Genomic DNA, 8579 nt, shown 5'->3' with positions numbered 1-8579 from the left:
TGAGCTGTAGCTCACGAAAGCTTATGCTCAGATAAATTTGTTAGTCTCTAAGGTGCCACAAGTCCTCCTTTTCTTTCTAGGTTACTGTGTGGTTATCCTGACCAGTCCAAACTGAGCACCAGTTTTAAAAAACATGGTAGTCCAGGCATAGGTTAGAACAAATCTTTAAGTCAATTCAAACAATTTTGTACTGGCTGTCCAAACTGTGTTATAACTGATTCTAGTTTAAGCCATGTTTAAGCATAAATAGATCGTCGAAAGCCGGTGTAACTTTTTTTAAATTAAAGAGTAGAATGATAATAGCCATACTGCTGAGAGTTCCAGGAAGGTCAGAAAAGCAGGCTTAGTTGGAGCTAAAAAAAATGTGATCTGACTATATTCAATAAAAAGGAGATACAGTAAATTGATAAATGCTGGGACTGATCTTTAAAGAGCTGCAGTTGCTTCGTAGAAAATCTTTAAAATCACACTCTTTAAAAACAATCAGTCTATCTTTTTTTCTCCCCAGCCCCACACCTTTTTTCTGTTAGTAGGGCCATTTGCATGTAACAGGATATTTTATTTTGTAAGAATTTCCTCTCCTCCAGAAGTTAGTTAGAAGGAAATTCAAAAGTAACATTAACAACAAATGTTTGAGAGTCAGGAAGCTAGAATGTGGGACCAGTAGTGTAAAACACCTACCTCACAGCAAGTCAGGAAATACAGCTATGTTTCCAATGCTGACCTGAACTCTGCTTATCCACTCTCACTGGGTAGGAGACCCACTACTACTTATCCCATGATAAAGAATTGTCTTCCCCATTTTGTAGATGAATTACAGTTGTATGGTCTTGGCTTTTATGATGGTAAATCATGCAGCCAGCCTATATCAGGTAGGGCGTTGTCTCACGCTCAATTTGGGAGCACACTGGGAGTATTTTCAGGTTGAATGTGGAAATATTTATTGCTGGCCTATGTCTAGAGTGTTTGGTCTCAAATTAGTATTGGGAAGGTGGCTCAGGGAGAGTGGAGATAAAATCCAATCCACAGTAGGACAGTAGACTGAGTCAGGGTCTTGTGGAACACACATGAGATGTGGCTTCTGCCTTAGACCATGTCGGGGCAGGGCAGTCTGGGCTCTAATTAATAGTAATATCTACAGTTTACTGGCCAGTCAACACTTTTCTCTGGGACAGTGGGGTGTCCGTGACTCTCAGTTGAAAGGTAGATGTGGAATGGTGATTGGGCCAGGGACCAAATTACTGAGCACTTATACATTCAAAACAATTGTCCAGCAAGTTACATTCAGCTCAAACAACATAGGTTAGGGACATACCCACAATTAATTGTACATGATCATATTTTGCACACACCAGAGCATAACAAAGCCCAGCTGAATGAACACTTGAATAAATAACATTGTAAAATATATAAATAATATAACAAAGCTAGAACATAATCTGGAATAAAACGATTAATGCAGTGGAATCCTCATGATATGGGTATTTGTGCATCATGGTAGGTGATTAAACTAACTATGTTCCAAAAGCTATATGACAACAACAAGCTGGATTGTTAAACACAAACACACAATATATGTTCTCTGCACAAACTCGACGTTTGGTTTTAGGTTGTGTTAATTATAACAGTAAAATGCAAACGGTCAGGAACACAGTGTATCTTATCCCCTGCTATCATGGGATGTGTTTTCCCAAACCAGCCTGAATTTATCCATCGGGGTAGAGTGGGGCTACATTTTGCCCAGGCAGTTTCATACAGATGATCACGCTAATTGTATGGCTGAAATGCAAAGAGGTAAAGTTCTTGCACACCAAAGCTACACATTTGAGGTTCCTCTAGCTGTTAATTGTTTACGTGTTCTGTACATCTCTTAAATCCTTCCTCTGATCTCCCCGATTATATATACACTGAAGAGGCATTAGAATCTAAAATGCTTACTATGGCTTTGGTCTAGGATGCCTATTTCTTCTGCCATACTACAAGACTTGTACTCCTAAAGGCAGCATAATATGTATGTGAGGAGAGGTGCATCATCTTCCAAGATTCAGTTGACCTTGACAGGGGAAGGGTTTATCAAGATCAGATACACAGCAGTTACACATGGGGATGCTAGGGCAAAGGGTGGATAAGTTGGGAAAGTCTGGATGAATCCAGATGGTGGTTTGGTCACTCACCTGTTAAAGAGGTTTGCATTCTGTTAACAAACGTAATGTTCCTAACATCCATTTGTGCCTCTCTCTCTCTCATCTGAATGGAAATCACTCTCTTACTTACATTCTCAAGTTAAAGGATGGTATTCTGTTAGCCTGAGTAAAACCTCAAACCACAACAGACTTTAGATACATAGGATGGATTACACCAGGATGAATTTGGCCGAGAGAGAAAGGAAATGATTTAGCCTTTCATGGCCAATGGTAAAAACCATGACAAAAACAAAACTTTGGTTTGATTTAGAAATTATATCAATTAGCATGTAACTGTCAAATAAAAATAAACCCAACAGCTTGTGTTTCTATGGTATTCAGGCAACAAACAATACTGTTAAGTGCCACAGAAAGGTTATTTCACGTTTTGTGTATGAAAGGAGCCTCCATCTTCCATTTATAAATGTGAAGATCTAGTTAAAGATGAACTAGAGAGTTAGTTTCCAAGATGCTGTTCTCCTTTGTGGTAGCCAAAGAGCAAATGTTATCATGTTCTACACCCCACAAAACACATTTTTTGCTAGGACTTTAGCAGTAGGAATATTGTTACAACTCCAATGCCACTGTTAAGTTATCTAGCAGTAGGAAATACAACAAAACAGAGCACTTTTACAGTGGGAATCTTCCAGTGGCTGGATTAATTGACTTCAGAACTACTTTGCACCACTCAGGTGGCATGTGCTGGATAAAGGGGTTGATAGTATTTTGAGAGTGCAATGCTTTAATGCTTACCTAAAGAGAGTGTTCCCTTTGCGTAAAATTTACCTCACCTCAAAGCATGGATTAATGGGCTTTGAGCAGGAGAAGTTTGAACATAAGAACAGCCATGCTGGATCAGAGCAATGGTCCATCCAGCCCAGTATCCTGTCTTCCAAAAGTGGCCAATGACAGATGTGTCAGAGGAAATGAACAGAACATGGCAATTATCTAGTGATCCATTCCCTGTTGTTCACTCCAATTTTCTGCCAGTTAGAGGCTTAGGACACCCAGAGCAGGGGGTTGGATCCTTGATCATCTTGGGTAATAGCCATTGATGGACTTATCCTCCGTGAACTTATCTAACTCTTTTTTGAACCAGTTATAGTGTGTGGGTTTGGAAAGGTAATGCCTCATCTCAGTCTGTGGGTGGGGAATTGTGGAGCTCTGGATCCATTACTCCAAATAGCAGGCTCCAGGCAGTAGAGACCATAACATCTATCCATCCATACAAGTTGGACTTGTAGCCATTGGATCCACAAAAACACAGTCAGTCTCTTATCCCACCTCCTATTCTAGCTTCTCACTCCCTTTCTTGTCTTCCCTGGCCTATTTGAAGCTGGTGCAGAATCTAGCACTGATGTGTACAGGGTGTGTGGACACCCTGTAGATGTGTACAGGGTGTGTGGACAAAGGCCCCTGTACACCTGTTCTGCAGCATCCTGAGAAACCATGGAAATGTGTAAAGAACCTCTCTCTCTCTAAAAATAAGGTAGCATTTTAAAACCATTTAGCTCTGAGACGTTTTGTTCAAGAAGCATAAAGAATAAATTCCATCATACCTGCATTAGATGAAGTGTTCTTGTCCTACTTGTCACACTCCCAAGTAGTACCAGAGCTAACAACAATATCTGAACCTAGGTGGATGTTAATTTCAGCTAGGAAAATGTACAAGCAACTGGCTGCAATGCGCTGTGGCCTATTACAGCAGATCTTGTGTGAACTTTCTTTTAAAAAGCCAACTATCTCCCTTCAGGCTACAGTGTTCAACAAAATACCACAGTTTCTGTGGAAATGTCATGAACTTCATCCCTCCCCCCCTCCATCATGTGCCCCCTTGTGACAGGGAGATCCACATATTTGTTGCTTTAACAAATATCTTTGCTCAAGGCACCAGAAATTATTGGCCAACGCTCACAGACTCTCCCACAATCACATTAAGTACTCTAAGTTTAATAACCTAGCTCCCCAATAGCTCACTGGGCAATGCAATCAACCGTTTCCCTAGGAATGCAATTACACTGAAAGCAACAAGGCACAGGGTAGATAAAGATAACTTTTGCTGGCCTCACATACTGTCTGTCTGAATACATAAACCTTCTGGCCAAAGAGCTCTGTGGTCTGAAAGCTTATGTGCTGAGACTCCTACCGTATATGGTTAAACAGAACTAGCACTTTGCCATCTTATTTTTTTAAATAACCCAGTCAATAATTATTTCCACCTATTCCTGAAAGTAACAGAGTCCTTTCTCTTTTGTTTTGCTAGGTTCTGATGCTAGCACAATTGAAATCCAGATCCCAAGTGAGCTACATGACTTAGAGGAGAATGATGCTGATGTTGAATAACTTGGAAAACTGTGAAAGGCATAAGTTGGGTATCTGGAGACACAAAGACGTTCTCAAGGATTTGCCTGATTGTTTCCCCTCTTTTATAATTCACGTATCTTCCTCCCCTGCCCCCCAGCGACACCCTCAGTACATGTATGATTGCTGAGTTCACTTGCTCTTAACAATTTTCTAGCATTCAAATTGAAAGAGCACTTTTTTGATAGATTTAAATGGCCTGAGCTGTGGACTAGACACAGAGGGTCAGATTCAGAGATAATGTTTAAGGTGGTTTGAGTTAGACTTCTTTACATTCACTCATCCTTACACATGGCTAGAAAGTGTAAGTTAAAGTACAGAGTAACCACCTTCAAGAAGCACCTGCTTATGAGGTGCTTTCTCTGTTCAGCTCTCTCTTCTCACCCTTCAGTATGTGAACGTAACAGGGTTGCCACTTACCACTAGTGTGCCTCCTTGCGTCTTGGTCTGGGAATGTAGCTCTCACGGCATCCGGTGCCTCCTTGCTGCGTGTTGATCTGCAAGTTGCTTCTGTAACTTGGCTCTCTGGCCAGGTCACCATTTAATCCACCCCTTCTAGAGTTACAAAATCCAACAGGACAAATGACCCAAATGCCATCTCCTGAGGCTGTTCATCCCCAGCTTGGGGCTCTATGCCACTATACCAGTGGCTAGCGGGGGCACTTGAGCCTGCCCACTACTCCGGGTTCCAGTCCAGGGATTCTTCAAGCAGCAGCCTAGATCTGCTCAGTCCTACTCCCAGTTGCTGTTTTCCTGGGCTCCATCCTACCCAGCCTCTCCATCTTCTTGCCTGTTTCTGGGTTTACCACTGGAGCTTACTCTATTCCCTGTGACTACTTCACCACCCCTAGCCTCTTGCCAGACTCTTACCCTAGGGTAGGATATCCAGGCTTACTCTCTGCCTGGACTTCTTCCTTATCCCTGATGGTCTCCCTCCTCCAGGGAGTGACTGCGGACTTCTTCCCCAGCATCTCCCTTCTGCTTTCAGCCTCCTGGCTTTATAATGCTGTCCCAGTCCTTCCCCAGCAGGACGTCACTCTTAACTAACCCTGACCCTGCATCTTGCCAGGTAACTAATTGGCCTCTCAGGCCCTTGATAACCCTAAAAGGGCTGGTGTGGGGTGCACACCCCAGTACAGTGAATTATACAAATTAAGCTCCCTTTGACTCAGATTCTAAGGTGGTGTGCAAAGGGACCTGTAAATTACATAATAAGGTGGTGAAAGTCCAAGCAAGTAAATCAAGGGAGTCTAGATGGAATCTAAGTTGATATAACATATACATTGAAGGGCTGGATGTAAATTATACTCACTTTTACTCCCTCTTCATTTACTTAAACTCTCCTCCGAATTTGGTCCACATGGTCCAAAGAGATGATTCATTTGCCAAAAAAATAAAAAATAAAAGGCTAGGCAAAGACTTATTTTGAGACTGATGGATGTAATTATGATGATGATTGTGTACTCAAGGAAATTTAATGCAAATTCCTGTCGAGTCTAGATTAGCATGACCTAGGTTGTTTTAGGGTGACAGATTAATTCAGCATACTGGTTGATTGTAAAAAAAAAAGTTTCTGGCACAAGCTGGGTGTATTTTTAGTGAGAAAAATCTGATCATTTTGAATTTGTACATCATGCACTGTATGTACGGTATCTTTCCTGCTGGTGGAAAATGCCATGCTTTTATTGATATAGCTTTGCTTCTTTTTGTTTTGTTAAAACCCCATGGGCCAGATCTTCATCATGAAGTCAATTAAACTATTCCAATTTACACCAACTGAAGATCTGGCTATGTGAGACATTCCTTCTGGTTAAGGTCCTTTTAACTAGTTGTTATAAAACTAACTGCAGCTTTTATGTATGTGTTGTCCTTTAATGTCCACAGTAAGACTTAGAACCTTACAAAGACCGTAAGCTACTTTGACCTATAGCTATCTGAGCTATAGTTCAAATTCTGTTGTCAGTGTATCTCAGCAGAGTTGATGGAGTCAGTGGAGTTACGCTGGTGTAACAGAAACAGAATTTGGCCCTACGTATTGAGTTTGGACTCTTCTTTGAAGATAGTTATATTTTCAGATTATAACAGGAACCATTCTTTTGGCCGAGTAGAAGGAACATATTTTTCCCTCTCTGGACAGGATGACTCAGGAAGTAGTGAAAAAGCCAATAGCTGCCTTTTCATTTACCTCATATCCCTAACCAACCAAATGAGTATTTGAAATAACCGTAGGTGTCACTTTGTGATGTTAGAAAGAACTCTTCAGGAAAACACTTCTTGGTGTAGAGGCAGAGGAGATCATATACCTTTCCCAAGATTCAGGTAGAATCCAACTCACTTTAGGAGTGTTTGCAGTGGGTTGGAAGAGGAGGTTAATCCCTAACAATCTGTAATCTGCATTGGAAATCACCACACTGACTTTAGCTCAGCCGTGCTTAAAACAGAGAAATATTGAATAGAACTGGAATAGTGACAGTCTCCTCCTGGAAACTTACCAGAGGTTGACGTAGAATGTCCTCAGATTCACAGTGCATCAACAGCAGTATTTCATCAACAAGAAATCTATCCACTGCTGTATAGAAGATCAGAGTAAAAGTAATTCACTTCCACAGATTGAAAAACAATATACAACTTCTCTTCAACAAATTGTACTTAAAATAGGCACCTAGCCACTGTACAAGACAGCTTCAGGTCATCTACCAATGACACTGGTTGAAGAAAGCCAGTGAAAACTAATTTGAAGTTTGCTGTAACACACCTGTCAGAATGGCAGACATTTGAAGCTTTCCAGGACATGGACTGTGTATTCATCTGTGTTTGTAGTGGGCTCCCATCCTGGTTTGGGACCTTTGGCGGCTACCATAATACAAATGATTAATAATGAGTTGTTTCACCGTGATCCACGTGTCTGTTTCTTTACTGAAAAGTACTTTTTGAAATGGTCAAGGGGGAGAAAGCTGTATGACTGTGTGTTGCAGTAAGCTTGGCAGCCAATGTGCAGAAACTTCTCAACATATAACAAATTCCTATTACTTGATGTTCCTCTCAGTCACATGACAAGTTTGCCAAATAGAGATCAGCCTGCCACAGTCCCTCAAAATGGAGTAAATACTAATTAATATCAAGATGTTAATGATCTACAGCAATACTCCCCCACTGCAACCTGTTGCAGAGGAAAAGGGGGTCTGATCCTCCTTACTCTCCAGGCTGCCGCCGCGACCCTCACCAGGAAAAGCGGCATAAAGAAAGAAAGAAAGAAGTAGTAGTTCCAATATGATCCTGAATCTCTTTAGAATCGGTTGACAAAGGGGTGGGGCTAACTCAGAGACAAAAGGGTTTTAAAAAGCCAGCTCCTAAGCGACCAGAGGAGTTAGCGAACAAGGGTGTTTTGTGAGGGAGTTCTCCAGGTCATAGGCAACGACTCTGTGGGTGCCTCCTAGGCAAGGCTGAGAGCTTCTTAACCAGGCTCTAGCCTGCCATCCTTTGATCCCTAATCCCTTTAGGATACTTTGACAAGGGGATGGGGCTAACTCAGGAAGAACAGGGGTTTAAAAAGCCAGCTCCTAAGTGACCAGAAGAGCTAGTGAACAGGGGAGTTTTGCGAGGCAGTTTAGAGAGGGAATGTGAGTACCAAATATACCTAATAAACAGTCTCTAAATGTAAACAAATAACGCCCCCCTCCCATGCAAAGAACAAACAAAACAAAACCTCTGCAAGAGTAAAAACAATGCAGGCAGAAGTCCAGCAGCACAGTGGGGGCTATCCAGTTTATTGCACTGAACACAGCATGTACGACTACCTGCCCAGATGAACTGAAAGCCCTTTAAGACTGTGGAGCTTCAGGAAGCAGTTCAAATCTTTGCAACCAAGAAGGCACGGAAAGCACCACTTTGACTATTCAAACAGATAAAAATGCCAGTGTTTACTATGCAGACAAGAAAAGTTAAATTTGCTGTTCAGGTGTTAGAAAGTTAAATGTCATTTAAAATTTTTGAACAAGGCATTTTAAGTTGTTAGTTCTCCTTTATTGGGGTAGG

The sequence above is a fragment of the Caretta caretta genome, chromosome 1, assembly GCF_965140235.1.
Source record: "Caretta caretta isolate rCarCar2 chromosome 1, rCarCar1.hap1, whole genome shotgun sequence".
Classification (NCBI taxonomy): Eukaryota; Metazoa; Chordata; order Testudines; family Cheloniidae; genus Caretta; species Caretta caretta.
This window is presented reverse-complemented; position numbering follows the sequence as displayed.